The sequence below is a fragment of the Zonotrichia albicollis genome, chromosome 12, assembly GCF_047830755.1.
Source record: "Zonotrichia albicollis isolate bZonAlb1 chromosome 12, bZonAlb1.hap1, whole genome shotgun sequence".
NCBI classification, from domain to species: Eukaryota; Metazoa; Chordata; class Aves; order Passeriformes; family Passerellidae; genus Zonotrichia; species Zonotrichia albicollis.
In genome coordinates, this window is record NC_133830.1 from 1,042,479 (window position 1) to 1,064,834 (window position 22,356).

The 22,356-nt window shown below is 45.3% G+C and overlaps 1 long non-coding RNA gene across 1 annotated transcript; it reads right to left on the minus strand.

Annotated features, from left to right (window-relative positions):
• Window positions 1-1,623: 1,623 nt before the first annotated feature.
• LOC141730675 (uncharacterized) lies at window positions 1,624-20,801 on the minus strand. The gene is made up of 3 exons (XR_012582290.1): window positions 20,403-20,801; window positions 6,188-6,264; window positions 1,624-4,286 (listed from the first exon to the last, which is right to left on the minus strand). It is a non-coding gene; the product is annotated as an uncharacterized LOC141730675 (long non-coding RNA).
• Window positions 20,802-22,356: the final 1,555 nt, after the last annotated feature.

The following is a 22,356-nucleotide window of genomic DNA, read 5'->3' on the forward strand; positions in this document are numbered from 1 at the left end:
GCACAGCAGGGCCTTCCCAGGGAGCTTAAACAGAGCAAGGACCTGCAAATAATCCTGCTCTCAAATTTCATCCAGGGCAGTGCCACAACCCTGCCTTGTCCAGACAACCACAGGGCACTGCTGAAGGCCACAGCTGGAGCTGCCCACCTGACTCAGGTCACTTCCAGGAGATTTTACCCTGCAGATCCGTGGTATTGTGAGGGTCCCCAGGATGAGGTGAGAATTTGACTCCACGTTCTCAGAAGGCTGGTTATTATATTATATTATATTATATTACATTATATTATATTATATTATATTATATTATATTATATTATATTATATTATATTATATTATATTATATTATATTATATTATATTATATTATATTATATTATATTATATTAGGAGACATCAGAAGGCTAGAAAGGAATGATAATGAAAGCTCATGACTGACTCAGAGAGTCTGACCCACCTGGCGGTGATTGGTCATTAATTAAAAACAATTCACATGGAACCAATCAAAGATGCACCTGTTGGTAAATGATCCTCAGCCCACATTCCCAAGCAATCAGATAATTCTTGTCTTCATTCTTCTCTGAGGCCTCTCAGCTTCCTGGGAGAAGAAATCCTGGTGAAGAGATTTTCCAGAGAATATCCTGGTAACACAGATCACAGCCCTGTGTGTGCAGGGCACACCTTGGGGCTCTGGGCACCTCTGGGTTTGCAGAGTGTGGCTTGGGAACAAGAACTGCCAGCTTGAGAAGGCAAGAATTGCACTGAGCTAAAGTCTGAGTAACCCAGACTGGGCAGTGCCAGGCCACCAATTCTGGATGCAGAGTGACCACACCAGGATAAAAGTGATGGTTTAATCTGAATAATTCATTCCTTGGGCCATAATTATATGAATGGGAAGGTATGTTTTCCCAGCCCTTTCTTGGCCCAGCAAACTGTCAGAAATAAAGTGTCACAGCTCCTCCTGGGGATCCCTCTAGCTCTAAATACATATTGGAGGAGATATTTCTGGGGTGGTATGGAAAAGCATTTCCTGTACTCTGTAACTGATCTCTGCTGATCCCCACAGCTGAGAACATGGCCCTGTTCTCCCTCATTTCCCTTCGTGCCACACACACCTGGATGTTTCTGTCCGCAGCAGAAACCTGCCTGGCCCTCTCAAACATCAGGGGGCATCACTGGGATCTTTATTTGATTCCTGTAGTGCCACTGGATTTTACCAACAATGATATCCCAGCACGAGGTTCTGCTTGCCTCATAAATTCAAAGTTTTCTTTCACAGCAGATTTGGAGTTTGTATACAGTCCTACTCTGGAACAGAAGACAATAAAAGTAATAAATTCAATGTATTCAGCTCATTTTACCTGGATCTGGCTCCAGCAGTTCCCTTGAAGCCTGGTGCTGTTGGAGCACTCTGCTGATGCCTCCACTGCAGTCAGGGGGTAAAAAGGAGGGGAAAATAAGGAAAAGAGAAGTTTTCCCAGCCCAAGGAATGAGCTGAGCGTGCCCAGCTCTGTGCTGAGCTCCAGCAGCTCGAGCACAGAGCTGTAAAACACCTGGGCTGCACAAACTGCTGCCTTTCCTCACACACAAAGGAGATTTCACCAGGCAGCAGCTGCTGATGCCAAGGAAACTGCAAAGATAAGGAGTGAGAGGAAAAGTTATTACATTTAAAATGTTATCATTAGCACCAACAGGTTTACAAAAACCATCATAAATATTGCCTGCCACGTTCCCTTCCCACTGCCATGGAGCCAGCCAATGTTCCAGCTGCTCCTGGTGGCTGTGGAGCTTAAAGGAGGTTTTATCTCCAGTAAGTGTTTATTTCACTCTCCATAAAGTAAAAGGCACCACAGTTTAGAAATAATGCGTTCCCAGCCCTGAGTATTATGGGGAACCCATTATTTTTATTGCTTGCTGTGTAAAGGATATTTCATATTTAGGGAACAGAGCTGTTCCCAGATAAATAAGGAGGTAGAAGCTGCATTAAAGCCTTGGTGCAAAATACCCATCCAATTATGAGCCAGGCAATGCAGGAGTACATTGTACCTGCTCCCACAAGCTTTATAGCCCTGAGAACAATCCCTTATTTGCATGTGCAATTACTGCAGTTGCATTTGCAATTACATCAATTGTCCAATTACATCAGCTGTGTTTCCAATGAGCTAAAAGGGAAAAAAAAAAATCAAGTACTCCTTGCTCTTTGCTGTAATAAAAATGTGATTTGCAGTCACAGGAAAAAAGATTTCTGTTTGCTGGGAGATGAAATTAGACTACCTTGGGGTACTTTGCTTTTCTTGCATGAAGCCTAAGTATTTCTGTGATATTAAAAAAGGTTGGAGCTGTTTGATAACTTGAAACCGCACAGTAATTTCTTCTCTTGGGCCGCTGTAATTACTGTGCAGTTTTCCATTGTCATCAGAGAAATTATTTTACATTTAGAATTAATAGGACACAGTCTCGGGGCAGATCCCTTAAAGCTTTCTTTTCCTAATAACTTAGATCATTAGGAGTCACATACATTCCATTTCTCAGAAATGTGCAAATGAAAGAAGTCTGAACTCCAAGCCAGAATTCTCTTTCCAGCATTAGCAGCATCTGCTCTTTCTAATAACTCCACAGGTGGTAGGAAATCCCTTAATCTGCTCATCACCAATTTCCACGTGTGAAATGAGAGCTTCTGAAAGTGCAGCAACAATCAGAAAATACAGAAATGGAACCCAGGATTTTTGAAGTGTATGGAGCATTTCCAGGATTTTCAGCTCTTTAACAGTTTAGGAACAGAAAGTTTTGCTTATTTTCTTCAGTGCTGAATGAAGGCTGTGATTTTCCCTGTGCTGCAAATTTGGGCATCAGCAGAGAGAGATTTCAGGGAGATGTTCCCAAACCTCACGTTGAGGTTGTGCAGGGGACAGGGGGAGCTGGGGGCTGCAGGGCCACCCTGGCCCCTGGAAATCCCTTCATTTTGGGCTATTCTGTGGTTTTGCCAAGCCCATGACCAATTGATGTCCCTCAGCAGATGGAGCTGACACGTCCAGAGGTGGCCAAGGCACCATCCATGTGCCCTGAACCTGGATATCCCTGAGGAATTTCCAGCAGTGATGCTGGAGCCCCTGTGCAGGTCCTGCTCCCACACCTACAGGACTGAACTCCCTCCAGCCCCACATTAAAGCCTAAAGGATAAAGAAGAAAATAAATCTGCTTTGGTGAGTGAATGTTGCACCTGGAGGAAGCAGAGCCTGCTCTCTCCTGAACAAAACAGCAATAAAACCAACCCAGCACCTGATTTGCTCTTCCTCTCCTCAGAAACAGATGGGAATAACTCTGGGGAAGGGAAGAGCTGGCTGGGGGTGTCATCTGTGTGTCAGCTGAATTCAGGCTCCTGCTTAGATCAGCCTAAGCAGGGCAGACAGGCTCGCTCTGCTGCCTCTACACCTCAAGCCAGGGAAATAAGAAAGGTGCTTTGGCACTGCCAGATCCTTCCTGGCTTTGGCACCTTTAGACAAATACACATTAATTAAAAAGGCCTGAAAAACTGACTCTGAGAAAAACTAGAAAAGCTTATGTAGTTGTTTCTTCAGGTCGAAAATAAACAAATACCTCTGCCACTGAAGAACAGAAACAGAGTGTTACGTTCCCATCAGTAGCTCAGGTTTAACCTCCTCAGAGGTGAAGGTCTCTGGCCCAGGGTCTCCTCCTCCTGCACAGTGCTTATCTGGTATAATGTTAATGCATTCTTACCTTTCCTATTTGCTGCTTTCAGATGTGTTTTTCTCTTTCCATTACATAACAGCACACACTGAAGTTAAACAGAAGGCAACAGCAAGAACAGGTTTGTGACCAAAGCTCAGCTGTTCCCACCCAAAGCTGCTCCCCTGCCCCTCTCCCAGCAGACACCTCAAGCAGCTCTGGTCTAGAGAGTTCATTCAAACCATGGATTAGACCCTGGGGGGACGTTTTTCACTGGTGGAAGTGAAAATGTTTTACTCCCTTTGAAATAACTTTCCTTTTACTCTGAAGTCATTAAAAGTGATGGGATGGAACAACTCCCACGTACTGTGGAGAAACCAGGAGCTGCTCTCAGCTCAGTTCCAGCCCCATAAGTGGGCTTTGGGAGCACTTTAAGTAATTTTGGCACTCCAGCTGTGTTGAGAGGTTTCCAAAGAACCCTTTATTAGTGGTGAGAGTGTCCCTGTGCCCTCTTCAGACACTGAGGATGGTTTTTCACACACCAGCGCTGGCCCTGGCACGTGTAGATCTCAGGAGATTTCAGGGTGCAGCCTCCTCCTTCCCTGAAGGACAGGAAAAACCCCCAGCACAAAAGAGTTAATGCCAGAACATCTTTTTACTTAGTCTGACAAAGTCCTGAGGAGCAAAGCTCAGTTTTTACACAAGAAAACAGGGTATATATTGGATATATTTCTGAAAGCAATCATTTCTCTTGGTGATAACATTCATTCTTGTCTCCAGTCACATTTTGTTTTCATGTGTAATTTGTGTGTAACTGTATATAGGGCTGAGACTGCAAACCTAAACGGCAAATGTTATAAATAAAGACCTTCACAGAAAAAAAGAAATGCAGCAGCAAAGTGCTTTAATTTGTATTTGCCAGTTCTGGGAACAATTGCTGTGGGATGAATGCCTGGCTCTTTCTGTCAGGGAAACTTTGCTATTAATTCCTCAGCCTGAGAACAATTCTCCACTTAGCAGAGAGCTTTGGGGTATTAAAGCTGGGACAGCAGTTTTACAGCAAGCATCCACACATGATGGGCCAGCAGAATTGTTGGATGTTTGCTTGGAAGATGGAAACTTGTCCCAGAGCCAGACCCAGACCCAGTCATGGCAAACATGGCAAATATCACCTGAAATTCATTAACATCTCACTGAACAATATTATTTTCATTTATTTCCCTTGCCCAACCTCGTCTCCCCTTTTCCCTTCACATCACCAGCTGCTTCCAGCCCAGCATTTGGGTCCCACACCAGGTCAGTGTTTGAAGCCCTCAGACAAATGGGTTAATTGTGCTTTAATTGGTTCCACAGTGACAGGAGACTGCACTGACAGAAGCTCTAGAAACCACTGAGAGCTTTTGGGATAGAAATAATGTGGTGTTATTTTAATGTTAAATTCACTTTATGAGCAGCAATATAGAGGGAAGGTATTTAATTAAATAACAAGGCTTATCTAGACATTAAACATTTGGCTTTGAGCAAATTAATTAGATAAATTTAGAGCCAGTGTGGGAGAACTGGACTGACACATAAACCCACTGTGCAGTTTAGGAAACAACCTGGAAAATCAAGAGTTCAATATTAAATGTACAGAGGTGTCCAGCACTGAAGATTTCACCACAAATCACATGGAACATTTATGACTTGGAGGATTTCTTATTTCTGACTCCATTTCAGCAGCACTAAACGAAGGAATATTTAGTGATGAATTAAACATTTGTAAAAAGGAAGGAGTTTAAAATGCTATGCATTAAGAACTTAAGTTGACCATTCCCCTTTTCTTGCCCTCTGCCTTCTGAGCTCTCTTATTGGAAAACCAGATTTCCATTAATAAAATAAATTTATTTCACTCTGCCTGTTGAGCAAGAAAAAAGCTTTGTGCAACTCCCAGCTGTGGCTTTGAGATACTGCTGCTCCCCAGTTCTTGGCAACTCCTCTCCCTTATTAACATGCCTATTTTTATAATATTTTAATAATGTTTGTATGGTGTCTCAGTGTCACAGCACTCACTGGGTGCCCTGCAGAGGTTTGGTGAGCTCTGTTGCATTTGTAGCTTCTTTTCTCACATTTGTGATCCTCAGAGCTGCTCGAGGTCATCCCTGAGCACAGCAAGCTGAGCTTGTTTGCCAAAAATAAATATCAGCAAGAACTGAAGAGACAGCCATGGATCTCAGGGCCCCAGGGAAAGGGAAGCATGGTTATTCACTGCACAGCCCACAGGGGCAAAGGTGGACACACATCAGCCAACCCACGTCCCTCCCAAACCTCTCCTGCACCAGCTGGCACTGAATACATTTCCAGGCAAATCCCAACAAAAATTATGGAAATTGCTTCTCCTACTACAGCACACAAGGAAAATGCAAAGCCTGTGCTGTCCCATCCAACTGGTAGTGACAACTTTAGCACCCAAAAATAAGTGGTGAGAAAGGAGGGAAAGGAGGAACCATCTGAGCTGACTTACGTGAGTGCTTTTTTTGGCTTGGAACAGAAATTATTGCCAGCAAACCCCCACACTCTGACAGCCAAGGCCACCACAACCTGCAAAACAAAGCACAGTGACACAGATTGAAGTTTCCAAAAAGTCCCTGAAGGAAAAATTTGTGGCACGTCCACTGGCCCAAATGAAATTTTGCTCCTGTCCTTTTTCCAACAGTCAGGTGTTGGTATCACGTCAGAACTCCGAGCACACACGATGAGAGGCAAAGTCCAATAAAACTGATTTCCCATCTCTAACTGGAGCTCTTTGTCATTCTTTTTGCTGGGTTTGAAAGCAGAACTGAGCTTGTTCAGCCCCACCACCCTGTCACCTTCACTGTCAAATCCAGTCACTCCTGACAGATGTAGGACAACCACCTCTCCCAGGAATCCTCCACAAACAGAGAGATCAGAAACGCTCCGAGTGGTTCATTTGCCTTTTTTGGCAGGGCACTGCTGCTTTTCCCCTCCTTTAAATCAGCACTTTGCTCCCCCCAGTCTCTGTGCTTTGACAGCGCTGCTTCATTCAGCAAAACCCCCGAGCCCCCCTCGCTTCCCTGTGATCTGCAACTTAACAACACATATGCAAATGAAATTAGTGCTGGCAAAAATAATTATAGTTCCTCATGGGAGGATTAATAACTGAAGCCTGCCCTGCTTAAGCTGGGGTTTAATTCTGTTATAGGCACTAGAAGAAGTTAATTCTGTGTTCAGCGTTGTGTGTGGCAGTTTAGAGGTGTTGAGTGTATGTAGAGGTAATTAAGTGGAGGGGAGACAGGGGAGGTGTGGGGACACATCCCTGAGTTCTGTACAGAGAAAATCACGGAACCACAGAAATGCTGGCATTGGAAGGCACCTTAAAGACCATTTAGCTCCAGCCCCATTCCATGCTCAGGAAATGTTCCACTAGAACAGGTTAATCAGAGCACCATCCAGTATACAACAAAAATTTTACATACACACACACATATATATACATACACACACACATACATGTATGGACATCGATAAACATACATATCTATATATAGATAAGAATATATTAAAATCCACTAGTGCTCATTAGCAAGTGGATGAATGAGCAGCCCAACCCTTTTCTCCTGGATACAGCCCCTGCCATCCATCATTTGAAAGGGAACAGGATTCCTACCAGGTGTAATGATGCTGTATAAACCCTGCCCTCAGGCTGGGAGTGTTTAATAAAAGAACAAGCTCCTTTTTATACAACATTTGTGGGAACAAATCAAATTTAGAGCGGGCTGTAAATCCCTCCCTCGTTACAGCGTGGCTCTGCTCTGGCTGGGGGAAGAGGGACAGGAAGGACACCCACAAAAAAACAGGAATCCAGCAGAAATACAGAGGGGCTGCCCTTCTATCCCAGGGATTCTCCTTGGGAAGAGCTGGCTGGCAAACCCTTCCATCCTTTCTGCCCCCTCCATCAGCACCGGGACAGGGAGCAGGGCCCAGCCCGGCCAGGGGCTCAAATCCCAGCCCAGGAAAGCCCCAGACTGCAGGGATTTAGCACCTTCCAGGCTGAAATCCCCCGGCTTTATCTGCCTGTTTACAGCCCTGATGAGCTGGATTAGCCGAGTGCAAGCCGTGGCTACAGCAGCTGCTTTTCACCTAGGATTAGCATAAAAATCAATCAGCCCCCCTTCTGGAGCCAGCAAACTCCGACTGGGAGAGCTCCAATGAAAACAACGTCCAGGTGGAAAATCTGAGAGTTTGATGGAGCCAAGGAACGCACGTCCAGGTTGGGCCTGACCTGCTGCAGCCGTGTGCTCGCATTTGTTTAAAATCCACAATTTAGAGCTTGTTCAGGACTGAAATGAGGCAAAGCTGATGTTATTTGATTAACTTGTAACTTGATTTGAAATTGCTGCACACATTAAGCTTTCCAGTGTTTCACCAGAGATGCTATTTACCACAACAAGCTGCTTCTTTTGCTGTGATATCTTCTGGAAAAACACACTTCATTAGTGGGTAGGACATCTCATTAAAGCCCACAAAAAGGGTTTCAGAAACATCCTCACAAACACACTACAGGTATTTGAGAGTCATTGCAAATCATTGATCTGGGCTTTTCTCTATGGTCAAGGTCAGGGTTGAAATAAAGGGAAGAACATCACCAATAATCCAGTAATAAATAAATTTACTGCTATGTAAAGCAGCCAGGTGGATGATAATTTACAAGAGACATTTATACAAATTCCAGTGTCAGATACTCCATTCTTATGTGCAGCCAGACAATGTGATAGAACTACTAGGTCTCTGAATGGCTGTGATATTGCCTGGCTGCATTTGTGCTTATTTATTGAAAGCTGCAGAAATCAGAGCATTTGGTGTGAGGTGGAGGCAAAACCTGCAGGTGAAGGTCACAAACCCCCAGCCAACCTGACACTTCACCAAAATTGTGTTCAGCTTGTCCCTGCAGAGTGCTCCAGGCTGTGACACTGCCCCGTGCCTGCTGAGCTGTTCCATCCCATGGCCACAGCTCCCACCTGCAATTACTGCACAGGAAAAGCCAGGCAAAACCCCTTCCCATAACATTACAACTGCTTTTTCCCCCTTTGGTAAATTTAAGTTAATTGGCAACTCACAGGAGTGTCCTTTTAATATCCTAACACCAGCAGTGCCTTGGATCACCACAGAAAAATCCATTTTAGCTTCAAATCCAGTGTGTCCCCCAGAAATCCTCATTTGCAGCCACAGATACTGCTGGTAATTTATAGTGGGTGTGTGTCAGGCACCCAGAGATGTTCCTGTGCTCCCACATGGAGAAAACACAGCAGAATTTACTCAATCTTCAAGCAGGAAAATGGGTTCTGGTTTAGTTCTTGCTCAGCTGCTTTGGTTCGTGCCGTGCCCCACATTCAGAGAATCACCTTTCCCCCTCAGAATAAGATTTTTTGCATTTAGACCAACCAGGATTTCGTATTAACCCCCTTTCCTGCCTCGACTTTTTCTTAACTGATTAAATTCAGCATTTCTACTTCTACCTGTCTCATTTAAATACTTCTTACATGCATCTCTTTTCCATAATGACCAGAATCATGGACTTACCTCAGTTGTTCACATTAACCACCATAAATGGAATTATGTATTTGTTTACAACAAGCACCCTTCAGGATCAGATTTTCACCCCAAAAACCAGTATAAATTGTGATGTAACCACATACAACAGCCTCCAGAGGAAAAAGAGATTTACTGTGCAATCTTGAATTTAGTAGTTCTTTCTTAAGCAGTGAAACCTTCATAAGTGCAGGTCATTCTCCTCAATATTCTCAGTTAAATATTGCTAAAAATTCAGCTTTCAGACACTTCATTGCAGAACCACCACTCCTGCAGCTGTTCCCTGACCAGACTCCGAGGACAAAAATAACTTGGGGAAGGGACAAGTGCTGAAGCACATGGGTGCCACAGCTGTGAGCTCATTAAATTTTAAAAGTGATTTGAATCAGACACTAAAACTCCTGTCTGCAGTTCATTCCACTGCTTCTGCAGGGCCACAGAATGGTAAGAGAGACTTTGATTCTCCCCTTTTCTGGGCAGGCTGGTTAATATAGTGTTTGCAGGGATCCCTGTGGGAGGGAGGAATGATGAGGAGGACTCTATTGATAGAAGGCTAATTAATTACTTTATTATGCTATATTATTCTGTACTATATTACATTACATCCAAACTGAATCTGCCAAGCACTCAGCTCTGCACACACTGCGCAGAATCCCATGGCTGTCACCCTCAGTCCTGACAAACACACACACACCTGGCCCTGATTCGGCAAGGAACAAAATCACTGTCACTTTGGGTAGATAATCTCCATTTTGCATTCTACTTTGGCACAACACAGGCACAGCAAATGAGATTAGAATATGCTTGGGAAGAACTGTGCCTTGCTTTTCTCTGTGAGGGGAAATGTGGGGTTACACACTTGGCCCTGCTAGGCCAAGGAGCCAAAACACCATCACTGTGGGTGAACAATCTCCATATTGCATTCTACTGTGGCACAAACACAGGCACAGCAAATGATAAGAATTGTTTTCCTTTCCCTGAGGTTCTGAGAATGTGAAACCCAGAAATATTCTTGGGAAGAACTGTGCCTTGCTTTTCTCTGTGAGGAGAAATGTGGGGCAAATGCAGCAAGGCAGAGGGAACAGGGTGAGGGTGATTAGCCAGGTGCTAATTGAGTTTGTAGGCACTCCCTAGGGTCCAGCTGCAACTCGTTGGGGGATAAGATTACATTCCACCTTACCCATACTGTGTACTCCTACACCCCTGGATCCCTGGCAGTGCCCAAGGCCCGGCTGCACACTGGGGCTGGAGCACCTGGGACAGTGGGAGAGGTCCCTGCCATGGCAGGGGTGGCACTGGGTGATCCCTAATGTCCCTTCCAGCCCAGTCCAGCCTGGGAGTGTTTCCTCCTTTCTCACAGTCACACTGATGCCAGTCTCCTCCCCTGGGCTCAGCAGACAGTCCCAGCTCTCCCTCACCTCCCTCCCTTTGAGTCCAGGCCGTCCCCAGACAGACCAGAGGCTGTGCCAGGTTGCTCTGCCCAGGGGACCATGCCAGGACCCAAAGGCAAAGGCCAGTCAATAACCTGGCACAGGCTTTCCTCAGAGGCAGCTCCTCCTCCAGGCCAGGAGACTCCTTCCAGAGCTAATTGAGCTGGAGGTGTTTCATTTACTCTGCTTTAGCAGGGATATAAAACTGCTGCAGATTTTGCCAATATCCATTAATGGGAATAACTCCAGAGCTCATTTTTGTCTCAGACTGATTCCTAAACACAAACCCACCAGCTATCTGACAGCATTAATAGCTATTGCTTCTTCCTTTTGTTCCCCCCACAATACAAAAAAAAATGTTTTCCTCTCTTTATTTTTAAAGCTGAAACTTCAAGGAATCTCAGAGCATTTCATTGTCCACCATCAGTAGCCACTACATTTCATTTATTCATTCATCTCCTCACTGTCAAACAAATGCACCTTCACACTTTCCTGCATTTATAAGGACAAACTTAAAATATTTTATCTGTTTTCCATGTGGCTTTTCTCATGGTTAATTTGTTCAGACTTCCAGACAAAAACACCTGCATTTATCTCCTCTGGCCAGGTGGAAGGTACTCATCCAACTGTGCATGAAATAAACAAACATACCCATTGCTGCCTGAGGGAAAATGTTCTTTATAACACAACTGCCAAATTACTGAAGATGCTTGAAAAAATACTTTAAAAACCAAACCAATCGTGTGATATTTTGTAATGTAATGTGACCAGCAGGCCAAAAAGCTGACCTGTGACATGATATAATACTGTTTCTAGTGAAAATGGCCTGAACACAATCCCAGGACCATCGAGGCTGGGGAAAACCTCCAAGACCATGGAGTCTCCACCTTGCCCCCAGCCCAGAGCACTGAGTGCCATCTTCAGGGACACCCCAGGGCTGGGCACTCCATCAATTTGAGACACATTGCTCCACTTGCTGAATGCTGAATTCCCTCATTCCCCTGGATAAATACACTTGTCAGAGATGTTAAACACAGAGTGTTACAGCAGCATGTCCCTGTCACTCTGCTACTGCACTTCTCACTGGGACAGGATAAAACCCAAACTCCACCAGGATTTTTAATGTTACTGTTTAATTGCATTAACTGAAAACCTGAACAAAATAGATTTAATGCAGATGTTGCGTGGAGCTGCAGCAGGGATATAATTGAGGGCTGTTACCCAGAGAAGCTGCAGCAGCAGAGGGTTATGGTACTTTTAGTGCCTTATTAAAACAGCACAGACAGGAACATTTTCAGGGACATCTTGTCACATAAATAACTGGACCATTACTTTCATACATTGTACACTATATAAAATGGTAATAAACCTTCTAAAACAGCTCTGCGTTATAGAAACATATTTTATATTCCATAAAATATTTGGAAGGTCAGGGGAGGCACCTGGGGACCAGGGATGTGCTGGAACCAGGAGAGGACATCACAAGTGGGAGCAGCTTCAGTTCATAAAGCAAATGAAAACACGACCCTGCAGAGAGCAGGGGCTCAGGGTGGGCTCAGCCCACAATTCTCACTCATTATTGAGCCAGAACATCATTTCTCACCAGATAACATCTATCAGAGAAGATATATGAGCCCCAGACAGGTCCAAAATATGTGCTGTGCTTTCCTGGAGTAGCTAAAGAGCAAAACAATTCAAAGTTTGGGCTGTTTCTTGTTTGACTCAGCATGTGAAAGTCATTGTCCTCACTGTGCTCTCCTGAGGAGGGCCATAAATCAGGTATAAAAGCCCAGAGTCAGAGCTCCCTCCCAGTGCTGCTGTAATTTACAGAAGCCTTGCAAGGCTGTGCGAGGCACTGGGGTTTGATTTAAGAGCTCCCATAACCTGTTGGAGCCACAGAGAAACTCTGGCTGAACTCAGGCCTGTCTCAAGAACCTGTCCCAAACCCAGCTGGGGATTCAACACCACAGCCAGCAGAGCCACTTTATTCACCAGAGACTTCTCATGGGGTCAAAGGATGTGTATGTGAGATTGGGCAAGCACCAAAACCCCACAGTGCACCCACGAGGAGGTGCTGGGCATTATTTGTCACCCACTGGTGTGCCAAGTGCTTGGCAACTGCACAGGGACAGGGCAGAAAAATAAAACCACCTCAAAACTCTGAATTATTGCTGGAATTCACTGTTTATATCGGGAAGGGAAGAGCAAAACAGGAAAATTATAGAATAAATCATAGAATGGTTTGGGCTGGAAAGGACTTCAAAGAGCATCTAATTCCAACCGCTGCCATGGACACCTTCCACTAGACCAGGCTGCTCCAAGCCCCATCCAGCCTGGCCTAAAGATCAGATAGAATATTATATCCCCAGACACCACTTATATATAAAATATAATATTATATCCCCAGACACCACTTATATATAAAATATAATATTATATCCCCAGACACCACTTATATATAAAATATAATATTATATCCCCAGACATCACTTACCCCCCTAAAGCACAACATTTGCCATGGAAATTGTGAACAGACTCGCTCCAGCCCAGCCCAGGGCTGTGTATCACTGGGTACTCACTCCCTTTTCCTGTGCAGCAGCAATTCCTGCTCCCACCCCTCTGCAGAAGCAGGATCTGCTCCAATGTGCAATCACCACACAAATAAAGGTTTAGAAAGGCACAAAACCCACGGGCTGGATTTCCTCCCCCCTTGAAAACTGAAGACTGACACAGCCAACTCCAGGCCAAGAAAGGGGAGAGATTGCTTGATTTAAATTGTCCTGTTCTGTACCTGTGAGAGAAAAATATTTATATTAATTAATTAGGCAGAACCAGGAGGACAACAGGGCTCTCTGTGCTGGTTTGTGAAGAGCAGTCTCAGCTGCTGGGATGTTTCAGCAAAATCATCTCTCAGTGGCTGAAACAGAGCTCAGGCTTTAAGAGGAAAGGAGCATCAGGACCAAGCCCAAATGTTACTCCAAAAAAAAGAAAATTTATTTTCATTACTTTTGAGCCCATTTCTTTCCTGGCAAACATCTGATGCAGAAATTGTTCATGGCTGGTATCAGTGGATTTAAGCTGTGAGTGCTTGGGTGTCCTGTGCAGGGCCAGGAATGGGAACTGGATGATCCCCGTGGGTCCCTTCCAATTCAGGATATTCTGTGATATTTAAATCTGATATTTAAATCCCTGAACTGCCCAGCTGGGTGCAGAATTAAGGCATTTCACTCCTGCTTTCCCCAGCCAGGAACCCTCAGTGAAGCTGGAGGAATTTTCATTCTGTGGAGACAAACTCCTCACTCCCACTTTCAGAACGCCTGAAAGAATTTGATATTTTCTTTAAAATAATAAACAAATACTTTAAAAATCCTTTTTCTACCATCCCCTTTTATGGTGCTTAGAGCTCTCCATCAGCTCCATGGATCCAGGAGCACACCCAGGGGACAGGCAGGGACAGAATTCCTGCTGCTCCCATGGACTCGCTGACTCACTGGTGGAACTGCTGGAGAAGGCAATAAAAGCCAAACACATAATGGCTGCACTGGAGAGAAAATGTTCAGCAATTAAATTAAAATGAAAGATCTTTATATGTGCCACATTTGCATCTTCTCACCAGGCAACTCAAAAAAAAAAAAAACCACATAAAGAAGTAAAGGAAATATTTAAAGTTTACTTTACAAAGTGCTGAGAAAAATCAAGTCTTGCATTCATGGTTTTATTTAGGAAAGTGGAGAAACTAAATTTATTTTTGGAGAGGAATTTTAAAAGTGCTAAAATTAGGCATTTAGGCACTGGAAAAGTGTTCCAGAAGTAACACAGCATACCAAGATTATCTACTTAATGAGGTTCCAAAAATAAATTGAATCAAAACTTTGAAGCTTAGGTGAAGTGCATTAAAAACTGATAAATTAATAACATGTGACATGTAAATGAAACAGGAGTCCTGCCTTCATAGCAAACATACATGGAAAACTTCACCTCAAATGGACAAAAATTAAAAGCACCTTGAATATTCATCACATCTTCAGATCACACTGGAAAAACTATTTTTCTGCATTATACTCTCATTAGAGTCACTAAAATGAATGTATAACTATCAGAGAGAGAAAATATTAGGGAAAGGGAATCTGTAATGTTCTTCTTAGGAATTGTATTAACTAATTAATCCTGACAAGCAACAATTTCCCTCTTAAGTCATAACGATTTCAACTTGAGCTCCCAAATAGCTTCCTGCCACTCTCTATTTCTCATGAGTTAAGTGCTTTTTTAAACAAATGCTGACATTCCCTTTCACCCTCTTTTACTTTAAAACCAACCCCCTTTCCTGTCACTCTCTGCCTCTGAAAAAAATTTGCTCTCCCTCCTTTTTCTGAGACTTCTTTAACTCCTGGAAGGGGATTTAAGGTCTCCCTGGAGCCTTCCATTCCCCAGGCAGTCACAGGCTCACACCTTTAAATCACCCAGGTTTCTGACAAGAAGAATTGCAGATTTATTTAATGTCCTGCAGAAGGCAAATAAAGAAGGGAACACCTTGCAAACACCACCTGCACTGGCTGAGTGTGTTTAGTCCCACATCCAGCATGCTGCAGGTCCCAGGGCTGGGGATTAGCAGCAGCAAAGGACAAGGACAAAGGGTTTGGGCTGAGTTCTGGGACAAACAAACCCATCTGAGGTCTCGGGGTATAAATGCAAATGAGCAGCTCAGTATCTAAATATTGGCTTTCAAAACAAATGCTTGCTCAGATAATTCAGGTAATTCAAATTATCAGGGCACTGGCAGAGGGAATTCCTGGAAACTTTGGCTGCCAACTGAAGGAAACAGAGTGGGACACCCAAAGTGGGTTAAAAAGTTCAGCAAAGCTGTACAAACACTGTGTGAGATACAAAGGCTCACAGGCATTAAACAAGCTGGCTCTGGCTGTGATGCTGCTGCTCTGCATCCCTGAGCTTTGTGCCACACCAGGAATGTTTCCCTGGAGCTGGGGCAGCTGGCTGGCCCTCAGCCTTGGCTGAAGGCAGGACCAAAGCATCCTCCAAACGGGCTGGGAAATCCTGGGACCAGGGGGAAACAGCACCCAGGGGCTGCTGGGGACACCGAGTCCCTCACTGCACCCACGGGTGACTGAGCACTCCCCATGGTTTTCTGAAAACTCAGTCCTGCCGGCATAGAAGGGCTGGAAAGTAGAAATAATATGTAATATTTACTAAAAGCTGCTAATTGCAGAATTAGTGTCAGGGTAATGAGACTCACAGAAGATAATGATGTCCCTAGAAAACACACCTGCTGCTAGCTCAGAAATATCCCTGGTTTTTATAGAGCTCCCACTCAATCCAGTGCACACAGAACCTACAGCAAGACAGCAACCAGTCCTCTTCTCCTTTGTGCTTAAACAAGGAAAAGTCACCAACTCTCAGTGAGACAGAAAAGAGAACAAAACCTAAATCTATGCCATCAGCTCCAGGCCATTCCCCTTTGTCCTGTCACTACAGGACCCTGTGATAGGGCACACTACATCCATACACACAAATATCTATATCACAAAAGTGTCTTTTTCATAATACAGAAATCCCCAAGTGCCTGGAAGCCAGCTTATAAAATAGGGACATTATGCATTTGTAATATCTTGGAATTTCTCTTGATTAAAACACTCTTCACTGTGGGAGCTGCTCAGAAGTGTGGCTGGGCATGGACAGCCCTGAGTCCTGCTGTCCCCTCAGGAAGGGCTTTGGACATTTTATTGCATAGACCCTGCAATTGCAGAGCTGTGACCCAGCTCAGCCCAGCCTTCCCAGGAGTGTTTGCTCAGGAAATGATGGGACAGGATTACAGGGCAGGGAATGAAGCCTTATCCCTACAATCACTCCTTCCAGGGAGAGCTGAGGAGCTCCTGAGCTGCTCCTTGGGATGAGCAGCAGCTCCCAGGGCCACTGAGCACATCTGAGACAGAGAGAGAGGGGCCCAAGAGTTCTGTAACCCAGCCACTGGGTGCAGCTGAATTCACAGCTGCACGTGCTAGTCCTGCCCTGCCCAGTGCAACCATTCTGCCTCTGCAACTCCAGATGGAGTGTGCCCAATGTGAGGGCTGTACATGCATTTTTAACAACTGCTGCAGTAGTTACATCCCCTTTTTCAAAGGGATTTGTGCACTGGTGGGAGAAATTCCACGTGATTCCACAGACACTTGTGCACTTTGGAGCTCTGCTGTTGTATCCTCATTGATCTCAGCCCTCCACTGTGACATAAAACCTGATCTTGGACATGAATAGCTCTGAGAAATAACAGCAGATCTGAGATTGTGCACATTGTATTCAATATTAAATAAAGCTCAACATTTCCCTCTTTCTTCCTCTGCTGCTTTATGGATCCAATAACCTTTATCTGCATTCCAGATGTCAGGAGAAGAGGAACTGCTGTTTGCAAAGCATTTGCAAATGAAAAGCATTACATAAATGTAAGGTAAGCTATTATTGCTGTAGTTCCTCGAAGCTGATAATACCATTACACCCCCAGGGATGCTGGGCAGCCTCTCATAATGAAGTATAATTCAGCACAGTGAATAAAGGAATTCTGCAGAAGCAACAGTTCCCTCTTCTCCTTGGACTAACTGCACTCCACGTGGCTTTCTCTGCTCTCAGACACCTGTGCTGCTTCCATGGGACATTGTGTTCTGGGAAAACAGGCACTCCTGCAAAGATTCAAAATGCAAATAAAAAACCTTTGCTGCTATAGATTATCCTTGGAAACGTGGCATCAGAAGGGGAAAAAAAAAGATTTTATGGCTTTAAACTGAAAGAGAGTAAGTTTAATTTGGATTCATTACATTAATTGTTCCCTGGGAGGGTGGGCAGACCCTGGCACAAGGTGCCCAGAGAAGCTGGGGCTGCCCCTGGATGTACCAGGTTGGACAGGGCTGGGAGCAGCCTGGGACAGTGGAAAGGGACAGATCCTTAATGTCCTTCCCACCCAAAGCAGTCTGGGCTTCTGGAATTCCCTCTGGTGAGGTGTACCCAGCCATCAGTGCAGGGCTGACACACACAGGGCCTGCTCAGCCACAGGCACACAGGGATGCTGGCTGCAGGTTTTGAAACATAAGCTAATAAGAGGAAATAAATAAGAATCCAAGAGAAACCAAAACCATTGGATTGCAATAAAAAGGCATCAGTCTGATCTAAATATCCTCAAAGCCAAGCAATCAAACTTGGCCAAGTGTTCCAGCTGAGTTTGGGAACCACCAGCTGCTCATTAAGAACAGGCCCCTGAGGGCCCATCAGTAACACGAACATTTAACGAGCTGGCTTTGGGCATTCCCAGCACCATCTTCCAGGGATGAGAACTGCAGTCTTCTGCTTCCAGATCACTGCTGTCCAAATGGCCTCTCCCCAGAAACCGTCTGAGCTAAGAGCACTTAACAGAAGTTGATGAAACTCCAGTGCTGCAGACGCTGGGCCTGGCCTGGGCCCAGGCAGGCTGAGGAGAGCCAGGCTGCTGGGCACCCTCAGCATCCCCTGGGTGACCAGGGCTTTACAGCACGAGGTGATGCCTCCAGGAGACACAAATTAAAGATTTAGGAGCCTATTTGGGCCGTATTTCTGCCAGGCCATCCCTCTGCCCAGCCTCCCAAGGGACAAGGACACGATTTAGCATCTCTACCTCCATACAAGAGAGGAGCACAAAGTCTGAGAGTTTCCTTTCTGAGCATCCTCTCTGTGAGGAGAGGCTGAGGTTGATTTGTTTTCCCATTTTCCTCCTACTTACACAACCTGTATTTAACTTTGCCCTAAACAAATACTGCAAGGGACAAAAACTTTCCCTCAGTGCCCTGAGAGCTATAAAGGGAAAAAGGAAGCCAAGCATGCCTGTAAATATATTTGTGACAGACACACAGATTTTCTAACAACATGAACTTTAGGACTTTTTAAATAGTGCCAGAGGCAGAGGGTTACACAGGATTAAAAACACCAGTAAATTCTTTTCCTGCCTTAAGGTCATTGAAACTTGTGCCTGCAGATACATTACACAAAGATTTCTGTAGTAAATGCTCTGCTGCCTTTGTCTCTAACTTGTTTTTCCTTTGCCTTTTTAGTGCATGAAATAATTTTCAAATCATTAGATACAATAAATTCTTCTAGATGTTTACCACATCCTTGGAGGTCTGCATCCTTATCTTCCTCCACAATTTTCCTTTATCCAATCTCAAATCTAAATTGTAAAAATAATAACCAGGAAAGAACATTAAAATCTCATTGTCTTCTCTGCAAAATCCATGATATTTAACTCGGTTCTCTGTGACCACCTGCTGCTGCACATTTTCCCCACAGAGAAATGACTAGAAGTTATTTTATGAGGATTTTTGGTTTCATAAGAGTAGAAATGCAGAGTAGAAGAGCTCTAGGAGGAATTGCCCCCCAAGATCAGCCCAGCTCTGAGCTGTGCCATCACTGTACCTGCCCTGCTCACATGGGACACCTGCCTTGCTCCTCCCACAAACACAGGATGGGAATTGTCCCCAAATGCACCATAAGGATATGGTGCCATGGCAGCTTTCAGCATGACAAACCTCAGAGAAAATAGCCACAAGAATCAGAGCTCCCTTGTATAAAATAGATTTCTAAAAGCTCTGATGTTACCTTGAGGGAGTAGAAGTTAAACTGGATTTTCAGCCATGGCAGACAGCAGACTCCTGATCCATTTACCTCAGGGAATGGAACACCATACCAGGGATGACAGGAAGAAAAACACAAAGGAATTATTTTCCAGCTCACAATCTGAGCCCAGGGTAGAGAACAGGCAGAATGTGTGGCCACAGCAGCCTCAGTGCAGAGCCCAGCTGGGGGATCCCCAGTTCTGACAGCCCAGTGAGCACAGAGCTGAGATTGGGAGCCCCAGACAGGAGGAGCTGCCTTCCTGGCACAGCTCCTTGGTGGGGCAAAGCACTCCCAACCATCAATCACAGCTCCCCAAAGCACCCAGGGTGCTGGGCATCCTTTGCACATCTCAGGGTGTTCCCCAAAGGAGCACACACACAAGGACAGAGGGGAAGGGGCTGTGGCAAGAGAGATTTCAGATATATTAAAGAATACCTGAAAGGGCCTGAATACAGCACCCCTCCACAGCTGTTATCATTCTGATAAGAAACACTATTATTTAAATTATGAGAAGTTAAAACCAGGCATCACCAGCCCCAGTCTTTACTGAGGTCAGTATCCATTGGCCTCCACACACCCCCATGGCTGCAGCAAACAGGAATTTGGGCTATAAAGGAGTGCACCGGGTTTTTTCAACACAAATTTTCCATTTCATGCCCATTCCATTTTCTGTTACAGAATTATTCCCACAACCACAGAGATCTGCCGCATCTAAAAGCACAGCATGCAATCAAATTAATTTCTGAATGTGGAGGAAATCAGGGACTCTTCACTGCAAATTTCAGAGCCAAGCTCGGTTCTGAGGTGCATAATAAGATTCACAGCACTCCTCTAACAGCTCAGATCAAACATTTACTGCAGATGCACTGGAGGCCACGAGGAGAGCCAAGTGCAGCAGCTCCACGTGCACCTGCACTCCCTCCCTCCAACACCTTTCCACCTCATTGCTGCTGGAGAAAAAGGCCTCATTTATTTGAAATATAATCCTAATAATATTTGAAGTATTTGAAATATTTGAAATATTTGAAATAGAATCCTAATAATAAATCCTACCTTGCTGCAGGCCAGCTCTCTTCAGGATTTCCTTTCTCCTCGTGGCACCCTGGCTGAATTTTGGAGGTGATGTCTCCCAGCTCCCCTGTCTGGATGCTGTCCAGGAGCTCAGCACAGTGTTACAGATGTCATCTGCCAGGGGAACAGGCCGTGCCAGCCCCTCCTGCTGCTTGCAGATGTTCTGTGAGTGCTCACCAGTGACGAGAACCTGGAAAAATCCAGCAGCAACCTCTTGGGATAATGGGTGGCTGCAGTTTGCAAACTGCCATCCAAGGTGGATAATGGACTTGGCAAAGCACAAGCTGGAAGGGAGCAGAGTCTTCACACAAAGCAGCTTGGAGGCCATTCAACCATCCCAAAAATGCTGGCACTGGCACCCAACCTCCTCTGCAGCCAGACAACCCCAGGGAGCGGCACATGGGCACCCTGAAGGACAAGTTCAAAACTTCAAGTGAGAGCAGCTCCAGTTTTTAAGTTTTTAACAGGAGTTCATGGCTCAGTGCAGAGCTGGGATGATGCCCAGCACTCAGTGCCCCCAGGGCAATCTGTACAGCCTAGCACATCACTCAGCAGGGCTGGGGATGCAGCTCCAGCTGCACTTCACCGTGTGCCTCTCCCATCATGTGTGTCCCACTTACACCATCACAGTCTGATCACCACAGGAGAAATCCTGCAGCACCTCTGATGCTCTGCTTCAGCTGCAGGTGCCTCCAGGCCTCAAACTGTGATGTGCTAACTCAGAACCATGGAATCACACACTGCCCAGGGTTGGGAGGGACCTTAAATATTATTCAGTGCCACCTCTGCCATGGCAGGGACACCTCCCACTGTCCCAGGTGGATGTCCAACCCGGCCTTGGGGATTCAGGGGCAGCCCCAGCTGCTCTGGGCACCTATGCCAGGACCTGCCCACCCTCACAGGGAAGAAGTCTTCCCAATATCCCACCTAAATGTACCCTCCTTCAGCTTAAAGCCATTATTTGTTACTTCATAAGAACCCTTTTCTATTTGAACAGCTCCTTTCCATTCTGCCTCACTGCATGGAGTCAGAGAGCTGTGATCACCCTGCAACAGCCATTCCTTTACCTTACTCTGGCCTCTCATGCAGAACAATTTTTTATCTCCATTATTTAGCACTTACAGCATCAGATATTGTTTTCCAACACAGACAAGGAACAAAACCAGTGAAACAGGAAAGAAAGGAGAAAAGAGAATTCCAGGTCTGGGTTATTACATGCCAAAATTCTACCCAGAATAAATTTTCACAATGGATCACATTGCAAATGCTGACAGACTCTTAATTGGAGCTCCACAGAGCTCACGCACAGCTACAGAGCAGCCATTTGGAAATGTCTTGTTTAAAATACATTGAGGTTATTCAAAGCAGATATTGATATTCTCGTGTAGTACGAGATGCCAACAACGCCTCGCAGGCATCGCGGAGCAGCAGAATCCTTTCCAGCAGCAGGTGGGATGAAATGCTGACAAATGGGGTGGAAGCAGCACACAGGAATAAACTCTATAATATCCTATTTGTTTCCCCAGCCTGGCTGCTGGTGTTGTTATTTGTCAGGGGCTGGCAGCTGAGAGCAGCCGGAGCTCAGCCCATTCCCGCAGCTCCGTCCCAAGGGAGCTCGGCAGCAATTTGGGCTCGTTGTGCTCTCCCCAGGAAAGCACAGAGTGTCCCTGGGGCCATTGCTGCCGAACAGAGCTCTGCTGTTCCTCCAGAGCAGCTTTATTAACCACAGCACCTCTGCCATGCTGAGGGACAGGCTGCCAGCTCCCACCCTGCACTGCCCCGCTGCTGTTTGTCACTCAAGGGACAAACAGCTCCCGTCGTGCCCAGCCTCACAGGGCAGCAAAACCCCTCCTCTGGGCATGGGCTCAGACTCTATCAGGTGTACTTACATCCTAGGAAGAGCCAAGATATAAAATCCTCACTCAAGCAGAATGAA